The sequence below is a fragment of the Nanorana parkeri genome, unplaced genomic scaffold (assembly GCF_000935625.1).
Source record: "Nanorana parkeri isolate BGI_ZX_2015 unplaced genomic scaffold, ASM93562v1 scaffold420, whole genome shotgun sequence".
Classification (NCBI taxonomy): domain Eukaryota; kingdom Metazoa; phylum Chordata; class Amphibia; order Anura; family Dicroglossidae; genus Nanorana; species Nanorana parkeri.
The window spans coordinates 426380-442517 of NW_017306688.1; positions in this window are offsets into that span (position 1 = coordinate 426380).

The window sequence follows — 16138 nt, forward strand, 5'->3', positions numbered from 1 at the left end:
CCAAGTGTCACAGTTCAGCGGCAGACTTGCCGCTGAGCTGTTACTTTTAGTTCTACAAGTTAATACAGACCTCTTACCCCTGGTTCTGCAGACATGCAGGGATGTGCTGTTGCTTGTAGTCCTCAAGGCATGTGCTCCGAACCTGACTCACTCTTGCACTAGCCTGTCAGCTTTAGGCATTGGCCGACCTCTCCTGCTGTTTCTTATGCAGCTTCTCGGCCAATCAGTGCAGTCTGCTTGTGGCCAATCCTGTGGTTCCTCCCTCGTGCTGACTCTATTTAAACCCAGGGCAGCGAACGGCATGCGGCCCAAGCAACGCTTTCCCAAGCTAGATGCTGAGCCCCCATGGTTTTGAATGAAGCCAGATTCCTTGAAGTTTGCCCGTGTACCGACCTTTGGCTTGTCCCTGGAAATCCTTGTCCTCAGTCTGCCCTGAAATTTGACTATTCCCTGATTCAGATTGTCCCTGGAAGTCCTGGTCCTCTGTCTGTCCCTGACCTTTGTTTTGTCCCTTGTATGTGTGTCTGCAACATGTCCTGCTTGCAGCAGGCAAACAGAGTAGTCAGTGAGGAAAGGGAAGGTGACTATAAACAGTGAGGGGCAGCATTTGAGTGAACATGATGCTTTGCCCACTGTCAGCGAGGTCAAGTACGTACCTAGAGATCTGCACATGGTATAGGATTACAGCTGTGCTTATGTTTGCATGTCTGTGCATGCTAATGCACATGCGCACAACCAGGAAAGAGCATGCACATGCAGCACTGGCTTTGGCGCCAAGAGGCCTATTTAAGCACAGCACAGCACAGCACTACTAAGGTGGGCTGCTGAGTGGTCTTCAGCTTTTGTTATCCATGACCTGACTTGAGATCTGGCTAGTCTGTGTTTTGACACAGTTTGCTGACATTGCTGTATCTTGATCCCCTATTGCTGACTTTGGCTTGTATCTTGACTTAGCCTCCGCTTTGGTACCTCTGCTGCCTGTCTGATAATGACCTTGGCCTGGACTTTGACCTTGCTCCCACTTCTGAATTCGTACCTCTGTTGTCCAGCGTTTTCTAACCTTGTTCATCCTAACCAAGATTCCTCTTCTGTCACCTGCCAATTCCCACACCTGATCTGCTCTCCAGTGTCCCGTACAGACCTGCTCCACGCATCTCATGCAGCACAGCAATTTCCAGGCTGTCTTCCGATCTTTTGCTGCATCTGGATCCACTAAAGCCTACTTTATGAAGAATGTTCCACCCTGTGTGTTGCAGATAAAGATTCCAAGATCTATTTTCTCATTGCTAGCCAATGCCATATTGAAACTGGACCCAGAGGCCCTCAGAACTGGGAGCCATGATTAAACATGAACTTGTCCTTTGCCCTTGTAAGTGAAAGCAACAAGTTAATTTTAATACCTATTCTCTAGCAGTCTATATTGGTCTTCCCCTGCCACTCCATTCAAGAGCAGAAAGTAAGAAAGGAAGCCCTGAGTTTTGCCTTAGTTGGAGCTTACACAGGGCTGAGCACTCTATCCTGACCTATATATGATAGTGCTGGGTCAATCACTAAGCACCAGTACTGCCACATACGATAAAGGGGAGCTAGTCACATTCTTTTCTATTGTATACCAGGCAGTATCAGCTATTTTGTTTGCTTCTGCCCGCTGAAAAAAACAGCCAGGGAATAAAGGGTGTAAAGTATATTCTTCTGGGCGACCAGGCATTAAAGTGAACCTGTGACTTTGGCCTGCAAGAGCGAAGCAAAGGTTTGCTTTTAAAAACAGCTTTAAAATGTACAAGGAGTTTTGATCTTTCCTTCCTTACAGCATTTACTGTCGAGTAGAGGGTACAGTCATGACGTATAGAGTAGGTCCTTGGCAGTCAAAAGGTCAACTCAGCAGCAATGTCTAATGAAAGCATAAAGCGGTTACCATGTTTGGTAGTCAACATTTGGTCATTTTAAATTCTGGATTCAGTAACCTGGAAATTAGTTAAAGAAAATGAAGATTTCACAAGCAGTTGAGTCACGTGCAGAAAGCAAAGTCATATTTTGCCCTGTTCCATGCGGTTTGCATTTCTCTATTTGTTCCTGTAAGTTAAGAACACATATGCAGTTTCACTTCCCATTAAATGGAAAAACCAATGTTGGTGGACAAGTCAGAGACACACTGATGTTTTCTGTACATATTTAGCCTCTGAATTTGACAATAACTTCTGCACATTCAAAACCAAGCGGAACTGTGGTAGGATATAAGCCCTGGCCATCTAATGACTCTTTTAGAACTTTATCATGAAACCCATATGGAAATATAAAGAGTATACAGTAAAAAAAACCCTTGGGATTAATAAAAAAAAAAGGGAAATAAGCCTAATGACTAACTTTTGGAGCCCATCACCCAAATCTGGTCTTTCAGTTAAATCACGTTGGCTTATATAACTCCAGTAGCAAAATACACTTACCAGTATTCAATGACTGCAAACTGCTTCGGCCATTACAAAGCCAACTGATGATAGCATGCTCCCCTGAAAGAATTTTCCATAATGTGGAATAAAAGATTAAAAGTATTAAAACTCAACTAAACTTTTAGTTTAAATCAGCTTAATAAATTCAAAGTGCATCAAAGCAAAAGGTGTGCAAAGTCTTACAGTATTCTTTAGAAAGCAGCCACAGCCTGAGCAGGAAAGCCTGTTCGTGCCAGCATGGTGCAGAGAAGGACTCTTGCTCTGTGTGGAAGCAGTGGTCTGTATGTTGATGTCCAACATGCTTCCTGCTAAGTCAGACCTTTATCTCTCTAATCAGTAAGGTCCTGGTCCCTGCTGATTGGACAGCTTTAGCTCTGACTCAGCATGGGGGGTGGGGATCTTGGCAGTATGCGGCAGGGGGCAGGCGTTTCTACTCAGGTCTTTTGTTTTAATGCACATGTGATGTATATTTAGCTGACTTAAAGGAGTTCTAAACTCCCAGTATATAAAATCCTGTTATAACATCATTATTATACAAGGAATACAAACTACAGGTGTTTTGATAAAGCAATAAAAGCTTACTGCAAAAAAAACCTTTTATGTAGTGAGTGCTGCCTTCCACCTACCCATTACTTTCAACAACTTCCTGGACTCCCAGTGTGCTTTGCATCTCTTTCCCTGCTGCTTTCTGTGATGCAGTCTCACTTTGTCAAGACTACATATACCATGATGCATTGCTCCAGCAAGCAATGATAATGTTGCAATGTTCAGATGTTGAGTTGTAGTTCAGAAGGCAGGCTCTGTGAGAGTTGGGACACAAGTAAGTGCATATTCAAAGGGCTGAGTGAAATTTTGTCACTGCATTAAAGAAGTACATCCTATGGGCATCTTCAATAAGTTACAAACTTCTAGATGGATATGGGTATTAGGAATGGGATAAGTTTTGACCATAGATACAGTGGCGTAACTAGTGACCTCAGGGCCCAATGCAAGAATCCATGAAGGACGACCCTGGTAGTTCCGCCACTGCATAGATACCATTTAAACTAATTGTTCAGTTTGGCTTTAAGTGTGTTCAGTAATTTAGAGCCACTTTAAATTGTATCTATGGTCTGTAGCCAGGAAGTACAAACCACACTACTTTCTTCTACAGACTACCTGCAGTAGTGATCCCCCCCCCCTCCTTTATATGTGTATTAGCAGTCAAACTGTGCTTTCTATCATGCTGTTACAATGAAGCTTCCACTTCCAAAAATGTGGGGAGCGCATGGTTTTAACATTCTTCAGAGCCGCCAATCCAAAAAGTCCACGCATAATGCCTAATGGTTTGTGTGTTACCGTATGTTGCCATGACTCACATTTTACTATCTGCAACATATGGTGCATTACAACACACCAGACTTGGGTTTTGGTGCACCGCAATGCACAGATGTGAACTATGCTGAAAAAAAGGTGCATGCGTGTGGAAAGGTCAACTTTAAAGAGCTGCCTTACCACTATGCATGTTAAAGGATATCTAAATCCAAGAACAAAAATATAATATATGGTATATGAGCAAACCAGTCCTTACATGTAGTGGCTGCATTTGTTTTTTGTGAAGTAAGTACAGATAATCCTCGCTTATCGACTTACCTGTTTTGCGACCACTCGCACTTACGACCGTCCTCCAAGCGACCCCCGACCTCGCGCGGCAGCGTCACTGCGACGTGTCGCCGGCGGAAGTGACGTCCTCCGATCTTGACTGCGGGTCCCGGTAAGTATTTTCATTGCCCGATGTACAGTACACTGTTCGGTACTGTACATCTGCAATGCTATACAGTTCTGTACTAATGCAGTACAGTACTGTATAGAGTTCCTCACTTAACGACCAATTCGTTTAACGACCTGGTCTTAGGAACGGAACTCGGTCGTTAAGTGAGGAATACCTGTAATTTGTCTGTAAGAAATAAAAATACCTGTTGATTTTGCCAGAAATTAAAGGGTTATTAAACCCTCAGCTTTTTTGCATATATTTACTGCTAGCAAGCAGTAGATATATGCAAAAACCTTAAAAGAAAACCAATGCGTGCACCCGCATGCAGCACCGTGGGACAGGAAGTGCTAGCAAGCACAGAAGAGTCAGCGCTGGATTGGACAACCGCAGCAGCCCAGGGGGGACATCTGAAAATGACTGGAAAGAAGAAGATCGGATTAAAAGACATTACTTAAGGTAAGTGCTTACACTAACATTGGGGGAGGGGAAAAAAATACTTTAATGTCACTTTAAGTGTGCGTAGCCCTGCGTAATGTTATTTTCCAAGCTGTCTTATGTAAAACACAAATCCTCCTGCTCCCACGTAACAGAGATAAGGAGAGGAGTGGTGTATTGTAGTCCAAATCAGGAAAGGGTGACAATGCTGCTCCTCCTTAGATAGGGTGGGTGAGTATTGTCACTCTAGGACAGGAAGTGTGTTACTGTCAGGATAACCCAGCAAAAATAAAGGATAACGTGTCTGAAAAAAGAAAACTAGTACAGCCTTCATATTTAAGTAATTATAAGCTGCAAAATATATTACATTTTTGCTTTTAGGCTTAGATGTGCTTTAACGCTCTACATAACGCATGTTGACCTCCATGTGATATCGTACTACAAAGTCCAAGGCCCGGTGCAGACCTACGCGATCTGGGATTGCACAATGCAGGTCGCGATCGCTGCGCAGCCCCATTGATTTCAGTGGGGTGACATCCGCGCGGCAATCGCAGAAAAGGTACATGTTCCTTTTTTTTGCGACACACGACTCGCGGCTGTTTTAGGAGTTTGGAATCGCAGCGGGAAACCTCGCGATCCGCCCGGCAACCTGTGCGGTCAGGTGTCGCCTAGGTGTGCACTGGCACTCAGAATGCTAGTTGTCCAGCTGCCATACTGGCCATCTTGCTTTAGTACCTTGAGCCACTCACCCAAAACTAGTATGCCGATACTAGTATGCACTACTAATATACTATAGTACTAGTATGCACACTTGTTTCAGGTCAGTGCCTCAGGAAGTTCTGAATACAGAGGGTCAACATAACAGCCAGGTGGCAAGACTTGAAAAGAAGGTCGGCAATAACAGTTCCCACATTTCTCTTGTGACGGGTTCATTTCAAACAAGGAATTGAAAAGACATTCTCAGTAACAACACATAAAATGCCTGCAGGTGTAACAGAGAAAGTACACGGTACGTGGCTTTAGGAACTTCCCAGCTTTGTTATTGGAGAACCAGTTCCTCGTGTTTTGTTATTAAACAGAAAAAGAGTTAAACTGTATATGATTGCTTTATATACTGTATATACATATAAATATTTTACATACACATATGTGTATGATGCAGGTTTAACAATGCACACAATACATGGCTTAAGGAACTTCCAATTCAAAAAGTTATTAAAGAGTGTATCCAGGCTTTACCAAAATCTACACGCTCCCCCCAACAATCTTATCTCAGCAATATATTTTTATTATACCTTGTTCCTCTAGCTTTTAAAAGCTTTATTACTCCCTCTGACGCCATCACCAGGCTTGTAAAATTCTTAATAGGGTGCAGTGGTGCAACAATAGCCGTAGCAGCCCACACAGCTGCTAATGGGCCTGGGGTGGGAGGGGGGCCCAATGGGGAGTTTTGGTATGGAGAATTATATTGTGCAGTAAGAAGTATTTGCTTGTCTGTCTTGGCAGTGTAGATTTATTACCCTCTGAACTTCTGCTATAGACTGGTTTAATGGCTAATAAAGTGGCAAATTCATGACTCTGGTGCATAAAGAAGTTTGTATTAGGGTTCTGCAAGAGCATAAATAATTTTGTCATATGGTCAACTATCATTATGTGCAACAAAGATGCATCTCACTGCTCCTTCCAGCATCAGTCTCCACCACCCAGGTGCCTACGGGGCACAGGACAGCAGCTGTCCATGCTCCACAGAAGCAAAGTCGATGTCCATGGTTATTATTATTATTTTATTATTATTATTGATACTTCAGCTACACCTTTTATATAAAGTACTGACTATACTCTCTTGCTGTATGTCCTTGATTTAGGAATACCTGTATTAAGTGTCATTGACATGTATCGTCGCAGCTGACCCTGGGCAAGATTTTGCTATGGGGCTCTATGATTCTTAGTTACACCCCTGCAGGAATAGCTGCTGGGAATTAGGTTCCTGGTGACATAGGCACGTCTCCAGAAATACATATGTACAGGGGCTGACTGGCAACTTTTAGCCCAGGGGGCAAGTACAACCCAAGGCTTTGGGAAATCAAGGCAGCAGTATTGATTTGCTGGAAAATAAATCATAATAAGCAGAATGTTGTAGTCTAGCAAACAGGGCTGACAACACTGATTGGGATTTCAGTTTAGCAAAGGCAATGTGTTGACAGTCCAAATAGCAAATTAGCAGCTCACTGAATTCCCGGTAGAACAACAAATGACCTTCTGTACTTTGTAGCATATTTCAAGGGGTAAAACATGGGGAAATGTGCACAAATTATGCAGATGTACTGAATTTTAATCTTTTAATTTTGCCTTGGCATACACTTTAGGCATTGCCTACCTTTAAAAGACTAAATTACCACAATTGGCCTAATAAAATTCGTCAAATATGCTTTTCAACTGGCATTGCAGTGCTTTCAATTCAATTAATTTCCACCATAATTTCAATCGTTTGGATGCTCAGAACTGAAAAACAAATAAACGTTTGGTACCAGGCTACTGTGATTGAAAGCTGATAGAAGGCTCCAAGGTTTAACAACCACTTTTTTGCCAAGTGTATGGTAGAGGAGACTTAATGTAACAAAATGGAGAAAATTGAAAAAGATCATTTAGATTAGCAATAATAATCACAGAATAATATCCTGGATACAGCATACACTTCTTTAAATTGCGTTAACAACTAATACAATATTTCTAACATAAAGGATCCCGACAAACGGGACCCTGGGGTAGGCTCACATGGCAAAACAAGAGAGCCTGGCCATAGCCACATTCTACTAGCAGAGGTTCTCAGGGTCTGATCAGTGGTTTAAGGTTCCTGATATGGGACATTTTTGGTGGTACAGGTCAGTATAGGATGCTTTTATCTTTTTCTTGATAGAGCAATATTTATTATACTTTTACCAATTTAAATGGGTGGTATCCATAGCTTTATATTTTTAGACTTATTAAGCAATTTGCGAGGGTAACGAGGGCCTTTGTGAGGTCTTTGCAAGGGTAACTTCCTAGGGACTTTCACACATCTGCTGTAGTCATCATAAGTGAAAGTGACAGGGTAAGCCTAAATTCATTAGAAGGATTAGAATCCTCAAAACGAGCATAATATTTATCAGTGGATTGAGAAGAGATGGATCACTAGAACATTTAATGTCTCTGGTAGCAATACTCATGATGCTCCTAAACCCTTTCCCCATATTTTGAGGGTCATTGATGGAAAAATGACCCTGGATTTTAAATGCAGAAGTAGCATTAGCCACCCTTATACCTGCAATAAGTCTTCTCCTTGCACCTAACTTGATTGCGGAATCACAAGCTTTCGACAGAGAACGAACTTCCATGTTCAGCCATGGTTTGTTGTAAGGATGAATTGTAACTGAACTGGTGGTAGTCACAACCTCCACACACTTACTAATATAACCAATGACAACTGATGCATATTTTTTACAATTAAACCAGATACAGAACTATTTAATTGCATAGGCGGACTTCTCAGTTCGAAATTCACAACAGAACTTCTCAGTGTGTCACCTTCTCAGTAATGGACAGTTGCAACACTTCCCAATAAGCTGCTGTTTGGGTACAATTATTACAGTCTCCGACTGTAATCATTTTTTGCATTAGGGATCAAATGCTCCTTTATTTAAGTGGGATCTGCTCTATCTCTTCTCAATTTAACAAATTTCACCAGATTTGATGCTTACTCTGCCGAAGAAGATGGCTAACAGGCAATGGGTTCTCTATACCCATCTGCAGGGATCCAGAGAGACTTTTCCCATGTCTCAGTGTAACAATGCCTCCTTCACTACTGTGCTTCTCCTCTTATTCTGACAGGGTGCCTCTTGTTTTATCCCAACAGCTAAGGGGGAAAACACCAATAGCTCCAACCTCTTTCTGCACTGCAAAAGCATACCAGCACTTCTAGGGTTGCCCCTTTATTAAGGCCTGGCAGCACACCTCACCGCCATATGCTGTTTTTTCTTACTGGACTGTTTCTCAATTCCTAAAAAGGGCACCCGCCACTGCCAAGAAGATGCTAGAGAAGATGAAGGTCTCCGGTATCCTGCACAGTGGTGTTTGGTAGGTATCTACAACACCCCTGTTATATCAGGTGGACAAGGCCTAACCAGACTTTCCTTCACCTAGCTATAGACACAAGCTATTCCTGCAGGATGCCAAGGCATTGTTAAACCCAGCTGCAGATATGATATCTGCACCATACTGTAAGCTTGCCCAGGATCTCCACAGGTCCCATGGATGCAGCCCCAATAAATGCGGAACCCGCATGCCTCAAGCCAGGCCTTTGATTGCACAAAATCTAAGCAGAAGGGTGATGTACACACCAGTGATTTACAGCCAGCAGCACCAGGTGACCAGGAGCTGAAGCCCAGCACTCTTCATCCCCTCCAGGTGCTCCCCTCCGCTGCACAGGTACTCATTGACCCTATTCTTACTGTGAGATCTACTCCTCCTCTCCCATGGGCTCTGGTCTACCCTCACCCACTACCTCCACCACTTCTGATACTCTATTATAAAAGCTATGCAAATCTACCATTCGTGTCTCATGAGCAAAGTAGATGAAATTAAAACTGACCATGCCTTTCTCCGAAAAGATATGCAATGCATGAGAGAAAGCAGTAGAGAGGTAGAAAGGAGGGTTAACAACTTAGAGCCAAGTTTAATGAGGCCAGAAGAGCCCTTAGGCAGAGAAATGTTCTGGTTGTCTTTGCATGCAATAGGAGGGTAAAATGCAATTCTTTACCACAGCAGAAGAGGTCTTTTCACTGACTAGGCACATTACCACAAAGATGCTCTCTGGGTCACTGGTTCTGAAATGTGAAAAAGGGACACCTTCCAGCATAATGCATGTAGGCAATGGACACACCCCTGCCACCCCTCAAGTTATATATAGGGAATGAACGCAACCCTGCCATCCCTCAAGTTATATATAGGCAATGGACACACCCTTGCCAGCCCCCGTTATATATAGGCAGTGAACATACCCCTACCATCCCCTAAGTTATATATGGGCAAAAGGACACAGCCTTGCCACCCCCTCAAGTTATATATAGGCAATGGACACACCCCTGCCATCTCCTAAGTTATATATAGGCAATGGACACAGCCATGCCCCCCCTCAAGTTATATATAGGCAATGGACACACCCCTGCAATGCTTCAACTCTCAATGCTATTGAGAGTTGAGGTCAATAGGAATGGTGGAGGGCTGGTCCCTTTTTAATTCAATTAGGGATGCCGATACCGAGTATTTAGGTGAGTACGAGTATCACCGATACTTACCTCCGATCCCAGATCTTCCGGTCAAAGGGAGATTTCCTCTGACAGGCAATGCCACAAGGGAACAGGGAGACGGCTTCCCAGCCAGTCAGGAAGCTGGGCGGCGGGTAATGACTTGCCACCCGCTACCTGATTGGCCGGGAAGCCGGCTCCATGCTGTTTGGCCGGCTCAATGCTGATTGGCCGTGAGGTGAGCGAGGAAGTGTACGAATAAATCAACCATGTGTGTAGACATATGGAGGTGCCTGTGCGATCAGACACTTAGTACATGCTTGTGACTGAAAATATTTAAGGGGGAAACTGGCTATGGCTTTTTGGATGGTGGCGTTGCCGATCTTTTTTTGAAGGTATATGGTCCAGCATTGTCATCCTTATCCTTTCTTCGCTACCTAGTGAATCATTGACCTATACTGCAGTATTACAGACTCTACAAGTTTTCTACAAATACATTTCGTGTGAATAAGACTGGAAATCACAATGTCTGGACATTTAGCATTTGCAAGTAAGTATCTAGACATCTTAGCATGCCTACATACTTAAAGTATACCAAAAGGCAAAAAAATTTAAGATTTGGATAGAGTGGTGATAGGTTAAAACACCTGTCTGTTTTTAGTGCTGCCTGTGTCTGTGCTAGGGACATTCACTCTCTCTATTTTACCTAGATACCCTCATCAATGGGGCTGAAAGTGAGGACAAACTCAAAAACTTTGGTTTGGAATCAGAATTAGAGTAGTTATCTTCCCATTGTGACACTTGTTTCAATAACAATTGATTAAGAGGATTTACCTCACTTAGGCCTCATTCACAGCCAGAATCAGGCCGGAATGCACTGGATCGCATTGTGGCCAGCTCAGTTTGTTGTGTGGCGGGAGTGGCAATGCGATCAGCCGTACAGGAACACAAGGCACATCAATGCCTGCGGTCCGGTCAGAAAAAATGCTGCAACCGTGCGGCCGATCGCATTGTGGCCAGCTCAGTTTGTTGTGTGGCGGGAGTGGCAATGCGATCAGCCGTACAGGAACACAAGGCACATCAATGCCTGCGGTCCGGTCAGAAAAAATGCTGCAACCGTGCGGCCGATCGCATTGTGGCCGGAGAGCATGGCTATGGTGCAATTATCTTCATTGGACCGCCACGCCCCCTCCAGCCCCTCATCAAACTGAGCCGGCCGCAATGCGATCCAGTGCGTTCCGGCCACAATTGGGCCTGAATGCGCTGAGGATGGTATGAACAAGGCTTAACAGACAACAAAAAACATAAATGGTGTCATGCCGATGGCTCTTCCAAGTGGTACTGGACCCAGAAATTTCCAGGCAGCAATAGATGGGAGGTCAATAAGCTACAGCTCAAAGAAACCCTAGGAACCTCTGTAGGAAACCTAAGGCTCTACTTACCCCTATTTGAGAATGGTTCCTCTAGAATATGCACAATTTCATGCAAATGAGACTAATTTTTATTGTGATAACACAAACACAACCCTGGAACAAGTAAAGGTGAGGCGCTGGATTCATATTTTCAGAAGATCGGTTTGAATGTGATAAAGCATAACGGGTCTGGTGAGAGTTGAAGAAATACACATATATGCAGTCCAATGAGAACATCAAACAAGACAGAATGAGAGTCCAAAAACGTTTAATAATGGAATGGGTTAATAAATGACAGCAATGGACAGACAGTCTTTGGTGGGTTCAAGGAGTCTATAATACTACCTATCATGTTTAAGCTCTAAAGAAGGGGCAGGTCAGGTTTTGAACCCCCAAAATGAGATGGCTGTTCTTTGTTGTTGTTTATGAACCTGTTCCATTATTAAAGATTTTTCGACTCTCATCTTGTTTGGTGCTCTCATTTAGTGGCGGAACTACCGCTGATGCAGCCGGTACTCCGGCACCGGGGCCTCAGCCTGGGGGGACCCACCACAGTCCCTGTGCATAGATGGTGGGACTTGTCGGCCGCCGGATCAGTATCCAGCGGCCGGCGGGCCCCCAGTCTATGCGCCGGGAGTGTCGGATCATCCGTTCATCTGACACTCCCGGCGCAGAGATGGGGTGCCCGCAACAGGTGCAGGGGGGACCGTGGTGATGGGAGAGTCCATGGGGCATATGAAGATATTGGAAAGAACAGGGGGCATGAGAGAAATGGGGGAGAAAACAGGCATATCTCGTAAACCTACAGGGGTAGGTTATCATTAAAATAATAATTATTATTTGTAGCCTAATGTATAAAGTACTGTTGCAGCAATACACAATGGCACCCTCTATAGAGGACTACAAATCTCAGCAGTACTTTATACAGAAATGCCATTGTTATATAAAGTATTGCTGGGATGTGTAGTTCTCTATAGCCTGTGCCATTCTGCATTGCTGTAAATATTAGGGATGCACCGATATATCGGACGCCAAAACATATCGACCGAAAATTGCACTTTTGGCTAAACGCCGAAAGTGCCATTTTTCTGCCGATACAGCGGCGCATCCGTGCTTTCTTTCCTCCCCGCTGGGCGCTGCTCTGTGTCCCAGCAGGGTGGAGAGAAAGAGTGACAGCCGGCCGAGCGCTGTGGGAGAAGAGCGCTGTGTTTGTGGTTTTTTTTGGGGGCGGGGGCCAAAAAAAAAAACTTGCACCAGGGCCCTTTGTTCCTTAGGTCCGCCACTGCTCTCATTGGACTGTATATATGCGTATATCTACAAATAGAACCCTAACAGGCACACAACAGGGTTGAGAATTGACGCCAGCACGGATTCTATTCTGATCAGCAGTACCCCAAAGTTATAGCAGAAGCTGTACCGAAATAGACTCTGCATGGCATAAGGGGGTGGTGCTGGCAAAGTAGGCACATAGGAATGAATTACTGTTATTATAATGGTGCTTGGAGTTCAGCTTTAAAGCCCAGTTCCAGCTTGGGCAAAAAATATGGATCCCCCAGAGCTCGTAAAAATAAAAAAGCAGCTCTGGCTGCTATACTCACCTAATCTCTGAGACTAGCCCCCGCAGACCACCCATCCAGCGATGTGGTGCCATTCTTTTTTAGGGGTGAATGATGTCTAGTGTCATTTAATCTCCTTCTTGTGAACCCAGGGTGTCAAGGCTCCACTCCCTGTCCTGGACTCCCAGTAGAATGTGGCAAAGGTCTCTGCAGGAGTACAGTGTTGGACATTAATAACTGGATAGGTCCTCTTTGTTGGCTGAGTGTTTTGTATTGCATCACCAAATATTATTAATAGTTCTTTTGCATAAGCCAATTACTATTTTAAGCATACTGCCCACTTAAAGGAGACCTAAAATCACTGCTACATGAGTCAGTAGGATGAGTGTCAGGATTACCAAATCACATCATGTTTTTGAGTAAAAATGTTCCTCTTTTTTTTTTTGCATGCAATTGCTGTCCTGAGCAACTTTATGTGACTTGCAGCCTAAGCACAGATGACGATTGTCTCTGCGTGCTGCCAGGTGCAATGTGGTTGTTTCACATCCTTACAGACTGCAGAAAGTATGGCCTCCACTAGACCTCTGACGGTATGCTGTAGTATCTAGCACCAAGCCGTCAGTAGGAGATCCTTTAAGTCCTGTAAGTTATGAGGTGGGGCCTCCATGGATTGGACTTCGTCAATACCTCAAACCTGTTGTTGTGTTCCTCAAACCATTCTTGAACCATTTTTGCAGTGTGGCAGGGCGCATTATCCTGCTGAAAGAGGCCACTGCCATCAGGGAATACTGTTTCCATGAAGGGGTGTACTTGGTCAGCAGCAATGTTTAGGCCCCATTCACACTGAGCGACATGAAAATCGTGCGACTTTGAGCGATATTGCGCGACTTTGAGCGATATTGCGCTCCAAAAAAGGGTCATGTAGGAGCGACAAGCTACCAGCGACGAGCTACAAGCGATATTGAGCGATATTGAGCGATATTGAGCGACGAGATGTGAACAGCTACATTGAAATGTATTGGTGAAGCTACATAGAGCGATATCGCGTGGAAATATGAGCGATATCGCTGCAAAAATCGCGCGATAAATCGCTCAATGTGAACGGGGCCTTAGGTAGGTGGTACGTTTCAAAGTAACATCCACACTCCATATGCTTACTTATGCATGGAGACGGTGGCCATCTGTCGACTAAGGCCCCATTCACACTGAGCGACATGAAAATCGCGCGACTTTGAGCGATATTGAGCGACGTGTCGCGCGAAAATAGGGTCATGTAGGAGCGACAAGCTACCAGCGATGAGCTACAAGGCCCCGTTCACATATAGCGACATACCTTTGCAGCGGCCGGGATAGCGCGACTTTCGGCGCAACGTTCCAGCGACGATCCAGCGACGGTAGCGTGACCTTCTCCGCCGGGCTCCATAGAAAAAAAGCAAAATCGAGCAAAATCCGCCAAAAAAAGGGTCCGGTAGAAGCGACGCGCGACATGGAGTTAAGACAGCTCCATTGAATAGCATTGGCCGGCGACTGCTCGCGATATCGCGCGGCAAAAATGTGCGATATCGCGGCGGAAATCGCGCGACAAGTCGCTATATGTGAACGGGGCCCAAGCAATATTGAGCGACGAGATGTGAACAGCTCCATTGAAATGGATTGGAGAAGCTACATAGAGCGATATCGCGCGGAAATATGAGCGATATCGCTGCAAAAATCGCTCCATAAATCGCTCAGTGTGAATGGGGCCTAACATTGCACCCACCTAATCTTCATGTACCAGCGGTCAGGAGTGCGAGGGTATATGGACTGTGCACTGTGTGTTCAGACACCTTTCTATCAGAACCAGCCTCAACTTTTCCAGCAATTTGAGCTCCAGTAGCTCTTCTATTTGTTTGGACTACACAGGCTAGCCTTTGCTCCCTACATTTGTCAGTGAGTCTTAGCTGCCCATGACCCTGTCACTGGTTTACCAGTTTTCCTTCCTTGGACCACTTTTGGTAGGTCTTGACCACTACAGACCAGGAACATCCCACAAGGGCTGCAGTTTTGGAGTTGCTCTGACCCAGTCACAATTTGGCCCTTGTCAAAGTCAAATCCTTACACTTGTCCATCTTTCTGCTGCCAACACATCAACTTCTGGGACAAAATGTTCACTTGCTGCCTAATATATCCCCCCACCTCTGGGTGCCATGGTAACCAGATAATCAGTGTTATTCACTTCACTTGTCAGTGGTCATGTTATGGCTGATCGGTATATTGTGTCCATTCACACACGCCTTCTCATCGAGATGAAATGATCAGCACCCCGATTGTGTAATAATAAAATAGCTCCAACTGTATAAACACTATATTGCCAAAAGTATTGGGACGCCCCTCCAAATCATTGGATTTAGGTGTTCTGTAAAGTTTCCTTGCTACTAAATATTCCGCGGTCAACTATTAGTGGTATTATAACAAAGTGGAAGCAACTGGGAACAACAGCAACTCAGCCACGAAGTGATAGGCCATGTAAAATGACAGAGCGGGGTCAGCGCATGCTGAAGCGCACAGTGCGCAGAAGTCGCCAACTGCCTGCAGAGTCAATAGCTACAGACCTCCAAACTTCATGTGGCCTTCAGATTGGCACAACAACAGTGCGTAGAGAGCTTCATGGAATGGGTTTCCATGGCCGAGCAGCTGCATTCAAGCCTTACATCACTAAGTGCAACGCAAAGCGTCAGATGCAGTTGTGTAATGCATGCCGCCACTGGACTCTAGAGAAGTGGGGACGTGTTCTCTGGAGTGACGAATCACGCTTCTCTGTCTGGCAATCCGATGGACGTGTCTGGGTTTGACGGTTACCAGGAGAACGGTACTTGCCTGACTGCATTGTGCCAAGTGTAAAGTTTGGTGGAGGGGGGATTATGATTTTCAGGGGTTGGGCTTGGCCCCTTAGTTCCAGTGAAGGGAACTCTTAAGGCATCAGCATATCAGACATTTTGGACAATTTCATGCTCCCAACTTTGTGGGTACAGTTTGGGGATGGCCCCTTCCTGTTCCAACATGACTGCGCACCAGTGCACAAAGCAAGGTCCATAAAGACATGGATGAGCGAGTTCGGGGTGGAGGAACTTTACTGGCCTGCACAGAGTCCTGACCTCAACCCGATAGAACACCTTTGGGATGAATTAGAGCGGAGACTGCAAGCCCGGCCTTCTCCTCCCACATCAGAACCTGACGTCACAAATGGTCCAACATTCCCATAGACACACTCCTA